This window comes from Nannospalax galili, unplaced genomic scaffold (genome assembly GCF_000622305.1).
Source record: "Nannospalax galili isolate Female #2095 unplaced genomic scaffold, S.galili_v1.0 scaffold682, whole genome shotgun sequence".
NCBI lineage: Eukaryota > Metazoa > Chordata > Mammalia > Rodentia > Spalacidae > Nannospalax > Nannospalax galili.
Genome location: NW_008348076.1, coordinates 1,200,971 through 1,214,609, shown reverse-complemented (window position 1 = coordinate 1,214,609; position 13,639 = coordinate 1,200,971). Strand labels below are relative to the sequence as shown.

Genomic DNA, 13,639 nt, shown 5'->3' with positions numbered 1-13,639 from the left:
TTCATCTTTCATCTGTAAACCTAAAAATGTACAGCCAATTTTGAAAGAGATGTACCCTAGCTCAGAAAAATGTTATTGAATAGGTTAATGCTGTTGTAATGAAATGCTTCTTCTAATTAAAAAAAAAAAAAAAGTACAAAGTTCCAACAGACACACCTTTCTGCCCTCACACACTACTTACCCCATCAACATCTCAAATCCGTGCTTATTACAATGGCCGCCATCATTATCTACCAAAGTTTCTAGTGTGCAGTAGGACTCACTCTTGGGGACCTAGGGATGTGACTCATTGTAGGGCACTTGCCTAGAATGTGTGAGACCCTGGGTTTGATCCCCACCACTAAGAGGACAGAATTCACTCCTGCTGTGTGCATTCTACAGCTTCTGACATAACAACACGTATCAACCTAACAGTAACACCCCAAATAGCTTCACTGTATGCATTAAAAGCCTGCTTGTCTCATCTTTTCATCTTTCCCACCGACTTCTGAAGTGTTCTAAATATCAATTAGCTCCAGTACAGAAAATTGCTAGAGCACCCCCAAAATTAAACATTTTTAAATTACACATGCATCAAAAGATAAGCCTAGAGACAAATTTGAAAATATTTTGAGAGCTGGTGAGATTAGTGGTTAAGAGCACCGGCTACTCTTACAGAGGACCTGGATTTGGTTCCCAGCACCCACATGGTGGTTAACAACCATCCTTAACTCCAGTTCCAAGGGAATTCAACGCCCTCTTCTGACTTCCAACGGCATTATACAACATGGGTACACTTATATACATGTAAGCAATACACTCATATACATTAAATAATAAATAAAATATTTTTTCAAAAAAAGAAAATATTTCGAGCTGAAAGTACAACTTATCCAAATTAATGAAGCGAATTAAAAATGTTTACAGAGACGTTTACAAAAGACTAGACACACAAAAATGTATCAATAAATGCCGAAAAAGCAATACTAAATGCTGATGAGGATGTGGAACAACAAGAATTCTCTTTCACTGTGGGAATGTGAAAATGGTACAGCCACTCCAGATAACACTTTGGTCATTTCCTACAAAACTAAGCTTACCCTTACTCCATGACCCCACCTGTGCTCTCCTTGGCATGTATCTAAATGAGTTTAAAATCTATATATACAGAAACAGGTACATAGTTATTTACAGCAGCTCTGTTCATAACTGGAAAAACTCAGAAGCCAAGAACATAATCAACATGTTTGTTGAACAATTTCTGTTGATGAACTGTGGTGTGTTCAGATGATAGACTATGATCTGACACTAAAAAGCAGTGGGCAAAAGCCATGAAAAGTCATGAATGAAAGTTAAACGCATATTCCTAAGCAAAGAAGGAATCTGTTTTAGCTACATATTGTGCTATACTATATGCTAGAGAGACAACATTGTAGAGACAGTAAAGAGATCAGATTGTCAAAGGCTTTGTAAGAGGAGGGATAAGAGAGTGGTAAACAGGATGGGGGAGCAGTGAAACTACTCCATCCAATACTAAATTGGTGAACACAAGTCATTATACATGTCAAAACTCAATCTTTTTTCATTTGGCACAGCTAAAACTAGAAGTGCAATCAACTTATATTTTAGCTGCATATTCATATTTTCCACTGCTACATTTAATGCACAACTGAACAGTGTTTCTGATCACTGCTACTGCTGTATTCCACATACTGAGTTAACAAATTCAATGAGGATGGAGACAGCTCAACAGTTAAGAGCACTGGCTCTCTTGCAAATGACCCAAGTTCGATTCTCAGCACCCACATGGAAGCTAACAACCATCTGTAACTCCAGTTCCAGGGGAATATGATCTCCTCTTCTGACCTCCTCGGACACTGCACGACACAGGTTCACTTATACACACACAGGCAATACACTCATACACACAAAAATAAAAATAATGATTTTTTTTTAATTTTCACATTATAGAAAAAGAAACTAATGCAGCTGCTTAGGAAAAGCCCTGAATACCTTCCAAAGTCCAAAGTTGGACACCTACTTAGGAACAGTTACTGCACAAGGAACTTTGCAAGCTGGGGACAATGATGGACAAAATAAACAACTAACTGTGCACAAAGTCAAGTGGTATAAAACTAAGTGGAAATGAGAAAAAACAGAAATACATATGTGCAGCATTTATTATACCAATATCATAATCACCAGAACAAATAGACTGATTCTTAAGTTTTTAAGAATGGGCCAGAACTCAGAGGACACTAGTTCCCCTAGCTATGTATTAGAACCATCTGTCTCACAGAACTGTGCCAATGGATCTCTCTTGTCCCCTCAACCTGTACAGAGAGAGCTGTCTGTGTCCTTACCCTGTGCAGATGGAACTCTCTGGAACCCTGTTTCTCCCACTGTGACCTCCAGTGAGGCCACATCCATAATTTATTCAAAACGGTTTCTCCAGCTTCACTGGGAAAGAACAAGTTCAAGATTGGCTCCAATCTTAATAAACCACCCGGCCTTTTCAACCCTAGTGTCTGATTCACCCACTGTCCTTTCCCAATCTCCATCCTGTCCAATGAAGATGAGTGGGTGTGCTGCTTGCAGTGCTCTGGTATGTTCATTCTCAAGCTTACTCACATTCATTCATAATCTTTTTGAGTGGAGTACCAAACTGAGGTTGCCAAGGAGACACCCAGGTCATCAGAACCAAAAGCACATGGTTTTGCTGGGGCTAAGTAAACATCATTAGTCCATATTATGTCCATTAATAAAAGCCATTCCCATACACATGGTCCATAAAAAGTTAGTGTACAACATGCAAACATGCGCGCGCGCGCGCACACACACACACACACACACACACACAGAGGGACCTGCTGTGAGTTTCATACACCCTGGAACTTAAGAGTTCCAGGAACAACAACAGTGAGCGTCAGATGGGGGGGTCCAGAATTTGGCCTACTGCTGGTCCCAGGCTATCAAACTCCAGAATAATTCCCAGTTATGAGATGCAGAGGCCAGGCTACCCTTTTATGTACTTTGCTGCTTGAGTCCGCTGCACTCTTTGGTACTAAATCAGGATCCTGACGTCCTGCTCTACACTACTACCCCTCTAGACTTTTCTTTACCCTGGGGCTGTGACAGGCCAAACTGAGGCTCTAAGATCTGTGGATGATCCCTCATATCTGGCTCCTGGAGTAGCAAAGTTTTCTGTTGCTTGTCTTGCCCCCTTGACCCTCTCAGCCCCACCAGCTGGCCTGGAACTCAGAGATCTGCCTAACTTTGCATCCCCAGTGCCAGAATTAAAAGCATGGGGTGCAACACCAGGAAGTAGGTAAGCTTTTTAACAAAAGCCTCTTTGTCAAGATGGCAGCTGGACACTGCCTTCCCAGTGTGCTAAAAAGCTTTCTCACCGAGAGTGACCTGTCTACTGGAGGAATCGCTGTCTCCTAAGAACACGAGCTGGACCTTTTCTTCTGCTCTTGTCCAGGACCCGTTCACTTTCTTCGTAATTTCTGAAGCATTCCCTCCATTTCTCTCTAGGACAAAGTGGTTTTTGTTTTTGTTTTTTCTTATTCTGGCTCTCTCCACTGGTTTGTATCTTTTATTATTCATATAATTAAGAATTTTATTCAGATGTCTCCCCAAAAGTTCTTGCAAATTGCTGTAAGCAGAAATCTTCAACTTAAGGGACTATCTTAGATCTCTGGAAAGGTCTCCGCATCTTAGAAACCTATGATAAATAGTCTGGGGTGCACAGGTTTCTGACTGCATTACCTAATTTTGGTGTCATTCCATTGGAATAAGGATTTCCAGAACTCTAACAATGACACTGAAAGGTCTATAAAATTGATAACCGAAGATCAAGTACAACAAGAATTACATGGTACTGAACGAAATGAAGAATGGTTATAATTTTTACAGCTTTTGTTGTTGTTTGGAATATTGCTAACTTTTAAATCTTCTATTTTCTGGACAATTTTTCCTTAAACTATCTAAACTCATAACTTAGTAAATTATATCTTTGTAAGTAAAATAGAAATGTTTATCCTTTTCTTCTACCTAAACTCTCCAGAATTTAAATTTTTTAAAAAATCTGTTTTCCTTATAACATTATTGGAGAAACTGGTTATATCACCAAGGCTTTGATAGAATGCTACATTTGATAATTATGTGCACAGAATCAGATATGAGCAAAAGTTTTAAGGAAAAAAAGCCAACTCAGAGCTAGAGAGCTGGCTCAGCAATCAAGAGCACTGGCTACTCATCCAGAGGACCTGGGTTTGATTCTCAGTGCCCACATGGTCGCTAACAACCATCCGTAACTCCAGAATTTCAGGGGATCCAATGCCCTCTTCTGACCTCCGCAGGCAATGCACAACATAGGTGCACTTATATACATGCAGGCAATACACTCATACACATAAAATAAAAATAATAAAAAATTTTTTTAAAAGACATTCCAATCTGCCGGGCATGGTGGCGCACGCCTGTAGTCCCAGCACTTGAGAGGCAGAAGCAGGTGGATCTCTGTGAGTTCAAGGCCAGCCTGGTCTATATAGTGAGTTCCAGGACAGCTAGGGCTACAGGGAGACCATGTCTCAAAAAGGCCAAAAAAAAAAGAAGTTCCAATCCAATTTACATGATTTCAGGTGAGTAAGCAAGGTCATCTTGCAAACCTAGGATATTAGGATATTTGGGAGACCTCAAGAAAAAAAGATTCACTCCATCTATTGGAGGTAGAGGTAAAATTTAGTGAGAAGTTCTTGGCTTGACTTTGGATCCTCAAGAAGTTTTTATTTGGTTGGCTTTTTTTTTAATAAACATATTTTTATATGGGTATTTTTTATATTATGTACATGTCTTTTGAGTGAATGTATGTAAGTATGCCATGTGCATGCCTGGTCCCCATGGAGACCAGAAGAGGGCGTCAAATCCCTTGGAAATACAATTACAGATGGTTATGAACCATCATGTGGCTGCTGGGAACCAAGTCCAGGTCTTGTGCAAGAGCAGCAAGTGCTCTTAACTGCTGAGCTGCATGCAGCCGTCAGAAGACAACATGAGAGTCAGTGCTCTCCTTCCACCATGTGGGTCTCAGGGACTGAGCTCAGGCTGTCAGGTTTGGTAGCAAGTACTTTTACCTTTTGAGCCATCTCACCAGCTCCCTCAAGAAATGTTAAAAGTCCAATCAGAGTTTCTTAATAAAAACTCAACAAAACAAATTTGAAAAGGTCTATATATCCTATATATACATTTCACTGTGTTAATGACCAGGACAAATTTAATCTAGGAACAAACCATAACCGTGACACTGACTTTTCATTACTTCAGGTAGATATGCTTCAAATCCAGCACCTAAAACCTTCTCTACTGGCTGCCTCCTATGGCAGAAGCTAGGTTTGTAGTCTTTTTACTTATTTATTTTTATTTATTATTTCTATTTTATGTGTATGTGTATATTGCCTGCATGTAGGTAAGTGCACCTGTGTTGTGCAATGCCTGGGAAGGACAGATGAGGCTGGCAGATCCCCTGACACTGGAGTTACAGACAGCTGTTAGCCACCATGTAGGTGCTGGGATACAAACCCAGGTCTTCTGCAAGAACACCAGTGTTCTTAACTGCTGGGCCATCTCTCCAGCCCTATGTTTGTAGTCTTAATCACTATTCCTGCTATTCACTTTGGGGTCCTATTGTTTTCTAATTGGAGTCTATATTCTTCTTTCCCTTTGCAGATTTTTTTTACCTTAAAATTCTTAATCTCGCCAGGTGTGGTCATGTACGCCTTTAATCCCCGCACTTGGGAAGCAGAGGCAGGCGGATCTTTGTGAGTTCGAGGCCAGCCTGGTCTATACAGTGAGTTCCAGGACAGCTGGGGCTACAGGGAGACCCTGTCTCAAAAAAGACAAAAAAAAAATTCTTAATCTTTTCCTCACAGAAACTGATTTAGTCTTATGTTTGAGGTTGTGTGTATTTTGTTGTTGTCTATAAAACTAATAGGAAAGTTTTAGATGAAAGAAATGTTAAGACCCACTAATTTGTGGAGGCTAGCATGCGGAATAGAATATATTACCCCTAAACAGGCCCTTTTGGCATAAGCATTTGCTGAGAAGAGAGTTCTGTACCTTAATCTGCCTAAAAGTGGGGCATAAATTTGCAAATACAAAAGATACCTCCTGATTTTTACCAGAGAGAACAGAGAGAGGTTAACCACTAAGGACAAGGGTCTGGAGATATTACCAGACGAATCTGCATCAACAAACTTTCTAACTGCCCTTTGCCTTTCATTTATTTACCTTCCCACAAGTTTCCACCTCCAGGTACTCAAAATCATTTTCCTTTAGCTTGACACTAACCTAAAAATGTATAGCCCTTTGCTGAAGACACTATCAGCCAGAATTCCAAGTTACCTCTCTGAGAAATACTCATTTCCTGGGTGTTTCTCAAGTATATATGAATATGAAGTTAGTAAACTTTGTTTTTTCCCTTGTCGATCTATCTTGTTACAGGAGTCCATTCTCACTAAAGAATTTATGAGAGATGAGTTTTTCCTCTCCTATACAGACAAACCAGTGAGCGCTGTCCTACCTAGTCCTTTCCCTGATTTTATTTCTCAATTTCATATCCCTGGCCTTCTCACTTAATTGAAATTTTCAAACCATAACATGAACCTGTTTTGCTTTATTAAAAAGCAAAATAGGGCTGGAGAGATGGCTCAGCAGTTAAGAACACTCGTTGTTCTTGCAGAAGACCCGGGTTCGAATCCCAGCACTCACATGGCAGCTAACAACTGTCTATAACTTCGGGTCCAGGGGATCCCCCCACCTCTTCTGACCTCCACGGGCATTGCACGACACAGGTGCACTCACCTAACATGCAGGCAATACATGCATACACATAAAATAAAAATAATAAAATATTTTTTAAAAAGCAAAATAAGCTTTTTTTCCTGAGGCAAAACTCCTATAGAATGTGTGACAAGTGCTCCCTGGTCCTCTGTATAAAGCATCACCTCCATGGCCCCTCCAAGGCCACGAGCTCACTGTGCTACCCAGAAGTGGCCTACTGAGAACTAAAACGTACTTTTCAGTCTGTACTGCCTCCCACATGCCATACACATATGCCCCACCTCCCTTCATTCTGCATTTACACACATATAGTTGTTGATAATTAAACTGTACTTAGGTGCTTTAGATCATACCAAGAAAAACCTTATTGCTCACTTGTTTTTTTTACTCCTTAGACATACTACCAACCCTACAATGTCTATAGTGAACCAAGAACAGAACAAAGGAGCCCAGAATGTAAAACCAAAGCACTTTCATTCACTGGTCTCACTTGAGCTCCATGCATGGAACATAGCTGCCTATTTATTCCTGTTGAGGGGCCATAATGCATGTTTAGCATTTGAATCACTTGGCAGTTCAGACAACTGAAATAACAGTAAGAAAATGCATGGATGAGAGCCCTGTCTTTTTTTTTTTTTTTTTTATGTGTATGAGTGTATTGCCTGCATGTATGTGAGTGCACCTGTGTTCGTTCAATGCCAGTGGAGGTAAGAAGAGCGCTTCGGGTTCCCCTGGAACTGGAGTTAAGGACAGCTCGTAGCCACCATGTGGGTGCTGAGACTCGAACCTGGGTCCTCTGCAAGAGCAGTCAGTGCTCTTAACTGCTGAGCCATCTCTCCAGCCCCGAGAGCACTGTCTTATATAAAGCTTCTGTGGCTCTAGCGCACATTTTATCCAAAGTACTTGACCAATGTAGACATTACTGTCAGAGGAGAATTAAAAACGTAGGCAGAGAAGGAGGAAAAGATTTACAGGCAATTTGGAAAAGGAAACGAGGTCCCTTCAGTTGGTGAGTTTTCTCAGAAGGTGGATTTCACTCCAATAAGGAAAAGATATATTCTTATAACCAAATGTATTTGTACACAATGTCCTTGCAAGCTTGGGCCATTTGAAGTTTCCTTTGTTTTACTTACTGCGTAGATACCTTGAAATGTAGCCCTGGGATGCTCAGAGATGCTTTACTGCTCTGTGGCATTTTCACTACCCTGAGATGTTTTGTTACTCTGTAATGTCTTGAAGCTCTGTGATGCTTTCCACTTACTATGTCTGACTGTTGATAAACATGTAAAACTAAAAGAATGGAAAGTTCACCATATAGTTTAATGGAGCAACTGGTCAAGTCCAAGAAAAGTGTAGATCAAACATGTCATATATCTAAACTTCTGCCAATGATATCTGTTTTTGTAAACTGTAATGACCCTTTAACTGGGCCCTAGCCCAATTAGCCTGGCCTAGCTATAGATCAAAAGGTGGCAGATGCCCTGACCCATGCCTAGGATCTCTACTTTGAAAACTATGTTGGCCAAGGGAACTCAGGAAGGAATTTCCTGGGATAACATGGCCATCATGAAAAGAAACATAGGGCCCAGGTGCTAACCATAAGACAATGTCCAGATGGCAACTAACAACCATCTATAACTCCAGTTCCAGGGTCTCCAACACCTTCTTCTGGCCTCTGATGACACTGAATGGCATGGGCACACTTACATACATGCAGGAAGAACACAAATACACATAAAATAAACTTTGGGGGCTGGAGAGATGGCTCAGTGGTTAAGAGTACTAGCTGTTTTTGCAAAACGCCTAGGATCAAATCCCAGCACCCACATGGCAGCAAAAAACCATCCATAACTTCAGTTCCAGGGGATCAGAGCCCCATCTTCTGACCTCCATGGGCACTGAATAACATGGGTACACTTACATACATGCAGCCAATACACTCATACACATAATAAAATAAAAAATTTTAATACAATTTTTGTTTGTTTGAGCTCAGCTGTCCTGGAACTCACCAAGTAGACCAGGCTGGTCTGGAACTCACAGAGATCTGCCTGCCTCTGCCTCCCAAGTACTGGGATTAAAGGTGTGCACCACCATGTCTGGCTCAAAAAAAATTTTTTTTAAATAAACATTCTTCCTTTAGGTTGTTTCTCTCAGGTACCTTTTCACAGTGACAGAGATCTGATTAACACATGAAGAACAATATTTTGCACGTAATCTAATATATAGGAATAAATGAAATATATTCCATATTTGTTTTTGTCACAATTAAAAGAACACTCCAATTCTGAATCATTTATCATTCAGCTTACAAATCTCAGACACAAGAAAATTAATAACGATGCCTAACTTAATAGAGTGTTAGAAGAATTTTCAATTTAATAATGAAAAAAATCTTGACAGGCATTATATAGAAAGTGGTAGCCTCTGCCTTCAAGTCTACTAATCAAACCAGCTTTCCAATCTTAATATTCTGAATAGCAAAAAGAACAGTTTAATATCTGCTTCAGCAAAATCCCTTGAGGCTAGATATCTTAAAAGTAATTTACTGCCTTCCACATTATCCAAGTCTAATTATAGAACATTACATTAGTATTATATTAAATTAGACTGTTATTCAGCAAAATGATTTACAATTTTAGTCATTCTGGAACTAATTCACAGCTAACCAAGAAATCATGCAAAACAAAGTGAATGGTAATTCTATGAATTTGATTCTTAGTCTTTTTCCTCCAAACAGATGTTTATCCTCATGTTATCCTCTCCTACACAAGGAGATACAATCCTTGCCAACAGCCTACCTAAGGTGCCTTTTTTGATCATATGTACCCCCAACTGGCCCTAAACTATGTAGCTGAGAGTGACTTTGAACTACTGGTCATCCTGCCTCTACCTCCCACATGCTAGAATTACAGTTGTATCATGCTCAACTATAAGACAGTTTTGTCCTTTTTTCACATTTATTTGGCGGGGGTTGCAAATGTGGAGGTCAGAGGACAACTTGCAGGAGTGAATTCTCTCTCCTTCCACCATAAGGGTTCTGGTTCCAGAAACTGAACTCGGGTCAGCAGGCTTGGAGGCAAGTGCCTTTACCTGCTGAGCCATCTCACTGTTGTTGTCTGTCTCATGTATCCAAGTACGGCCTTGAACTCATTATATAGCCAAGGATGACCTTGAACTCTACATGCCTCCTCCTCTACAGTGCTATGACACTGGGATTACAGGTGTGGGCCACTTGAGCAAGCTCTAAAAGAACATTTTTTAACCAACTCAGATATTTAAGTGTGGGAAAGTTTCAAAAAATAATTGCAAAGAAAGAAAAAGAATGTTGTTTCCTTCGCCCTTCATTTTTTTGTTTGTTTTGATTTGGGTTTTTGAGACAGGGTCTCCCTGAAGCTCCAGCTGGCCTAGAACTCACTATGTAGACCAGGTTGACCTCAATCTCACAAAGATTCACCTGCCTCTGCCTAAGATTAAAGGCCTGTGTCGCCATACTCACTTGGTTTAATTTTTTTTTGGGGGGGGGGATCTTTTTTGAGACAGGGTCTCCCTGTAGCCACAGCTGGCCTGGATTCACTATTGAGACAAGGCTAGCCTTTAACTCACATCTGCCTGCCTCTGCCTCCTAAGTGCTGAGTTAAAGGTATGCACCATCACGCCCAGCTGGCTTCATTTTTTAAAAAGATTTATTGTTATGTTTGTGTGGATATGTACACATGAGTGCAGGGGCCCACAGAGGCCAGAAGAAGACATCAGATTCCCTGGTGCTGTAGTTACAGGTAGAGCAGGCAGAAGTAGGCGCTAGGAATGGAACTCAGGTCCTCTACAAGAGCAGGAAGTACTCTTAAGTGCTGAGTCATCTCTTCAGCCCCTCCCCCTTCATTTTTAGAACTATTGTTACAGTACTGTTGATAGCTTCTAGGCTTCTCTTGAGAGAATTTGGTTTTTGTAGTATACAACTCAAGTACATCTATGGTTTTTTGCTTCTTTTGCTGTTGTTTTTTTTTTTTAATCACTGTTCTGGGCTAGCAAGATGGCTTAGTGAGTAAAGGCCCTTGCCACCAAGTTTGACAACCCGAGTTTGATTCCCAGGTCCAATATTGTAGGAGAGAACCAACTCCCAAAAGTCATCCTCTGACCTCCACAAGCATGCTGTGCACACCATGGCATGCATGCACCCACACACATCACACACACACACACACACACACACACACACACACAATAAATAGTTTTAAAAAATGCTTTAATCACTGTTTCAAGAATTAGCATTGCATAGTGGTCATCTTTTAAAAATTATTTTATTTATTATTTTTATTTTATGTGTATGAGTGTATTGCCTGCATGTATGTAAGTGCACCTGTGTCATACAATGCCTGAGGAGGTCAGAAGAGGGTGCTGGATCCCCTGGAACTGTAGTTACAAACAGTTGTTAGTCTCCATGTGGGTGCTAGGAACCAAACCCAAGTCCTCTGCAAAGACAGCCAATGCTCTGAGCCATCTCGCCAGCCCTAGTGGTCATCTCTTAGAATAACCCTTCTATCATCTGGAGTTCATAGGTCTACAATAAGAACTAGTACTGAGCCTATGGAAATGTAAAGAATTTAATTAAAAAGACCAAAAAAATTGCACTATCTGAACTAGTTAATGAGATCATTAAACAACTATGAGAAGCTAAGTCTAGTGGCTCATGCCTATAATTCCAACACTCCAGAGGTTGAGGCAGGAAGACTCCAGCTTTGAGTTCAGCCCGGGCTACATGGCAAAACCTTGTCTCAAAAACACCCAACACAAAACCATTAGAGAAACTATGAAAAGTATGACGAGAGGAGCTGGAGGGATACCCAGCTCAGGAGGAGCTAGACCTCCAGCACAGCAAAAGAGAAAACTGAAAACAAAAGTTAAAAGTCCTAAAGCACTTGTCAGGGACAGTACAAGTACAAAACCTGAGAGGGCTGAAGACATCTCAGGAGTGAGTGCGTGCCCCCAGCATCATGGGCAAACAACAAAGTACAAGAAACTTTAGGGAGATGGATTCAGCTGATTACCTACTATGTAGCTGCTAAGACGATTTCTTCATTATAAAAGGATTTTAAAAATAGAACTCAGAAGCTGAGTGTGGTGGCACAAGCCTATAGTCCTAACACTTGGTAGGCAGAGGCAGGCAGATCTCTGTGAGATCAGGGTCAGCCTGGTCTGCAAAGTGTATGTGTTGAATATCTTCAAGGGTCCATAAAATATTATTGCTATGAGTCTGGAGCAATGGCTCAGTAGTTAAGAGCACTGGCTGCTCTTACAGAGGACCTGTTTGTCAGTTCCCAACACCCACACAGCAGCTGACAACCATTTGTAACTCCAGTTCCAGAGGATCCATCGCCCTCTTCTGACCTCCACAGGCATTGCACAAGATGGCTGCATTTACATATATGTAGGCAATACACATAAAAAAATGATAAAATATTTTTTAAAAGATCCTCCCACTCAAAAATGGAACTCAGGCCAGGTGTAGTGGTGCAACACCCAGCACTCAGGAGGCAGAGGCAAGCAGATCTCTAAGTTCGAGTCCAGCCTGGTCTACATAGTGAGTTCCAGGTCAGCCAGGCATACAGGGAGACCCTGTCTCAAAAATCAAACAAACAAACAAACAAACAAAAGGACTAAGGGCACAGGTACTACCTTACAGTCTATTTATAATGACAAAACAGCCAAATTAAACTATACAGAAACTTGTAAAACCATCCCGTCAATAGATCAAAAATGGTTCTCCGCTCAATGAAATAAATATAAGGAGAAAATAATAGCTGAAATTGAAAGATAAAAAGTAACTTCCTAAAGCAGGTGCGGTGGTACATGGCTATAATCCGGCCCTCAGGAAGCCAATGATCACACCATGAGTCTGAGGTCAAACAAGGCTACACGGCAGGTTAAGGGCAGCCTGGATAGACAGCAAAATCCTGACTCAAGAACAAAGTGGGATCTTCTACTGGTAATAGGCAAATGCAGGGAATTTTCCAGGCACCCAAGTACACTAAAACAGAGATAAACATACTGAGGTGTATTCAAACAATAATACAATCAGCAGACAATGACCACTTTAGGTTTTGACAGTCATCCAGTCTGTTTTAAGTACTTAATTCTGCCCTTGAAGGGCAAAAACTAAACAATTTATTTCATTCATATCTGAATTTCACATCATTTTATGAGTCACAAAATTTTTTAAACATTTAAAAATATAGAAAAGTACCTCACTCACACTATCTTTGACTTTAAGGGATTTAAAAAGATAATTAGAGATGGAGAGGAGAGGCCGGCAAAATGGCTCACAGGGTAAAGGAACTTGGAACCAAGCCATGGGACCCAGGACCCATATGGTAGGACAGAACTGACTCCCACAAGCTGTCTTCTGACTTCTGAACACCACACACACACACACACACACACACACACACACACACACACCACAGAGACACAAATAATAAGTAAATGTAATTTTTTTTTCAAATGAGGGCTGGAGAGATGGTTCAGAGGTTAAGAGCACTGACTGCTCTTGCAGAAGATCTAGGTTCAAATCAAAGCACCCACATGGTGGCAACAACTGTCCATAATTCCAGTTCCAGGGGATTTGACACCCTCTTCTGACCTCTGTGGGCACTATAGGACATGGGTACTCATACATACATGCAGGATTCAAATCCAGGTTCTCAGCAAGAGCAATCAGTTCTCTTAACTGCTGAGCCATCTCTCCAGTCCTATATCAACATTTCTGTGTTTTTAAAACAAAAGAATTAGTGGAAACAAATCTTATCAAAAATTAATA

General features: G+C 40.7%; 1 protein-coding gene across 2 annotated transcripts in view; it reads right to left on the bottom strand.

Moving 5' to 3' along the window:
- Nucleotides 1-13,639, bottom strand: part of Commd1 (copper metabolism domain containing 1) — a 137,489-nt gene that overhangs the window by 106,561 nt on the left and 17,289 nt on the right. The gene's annotated exons all lie outside the window — the stretch shown is intronic.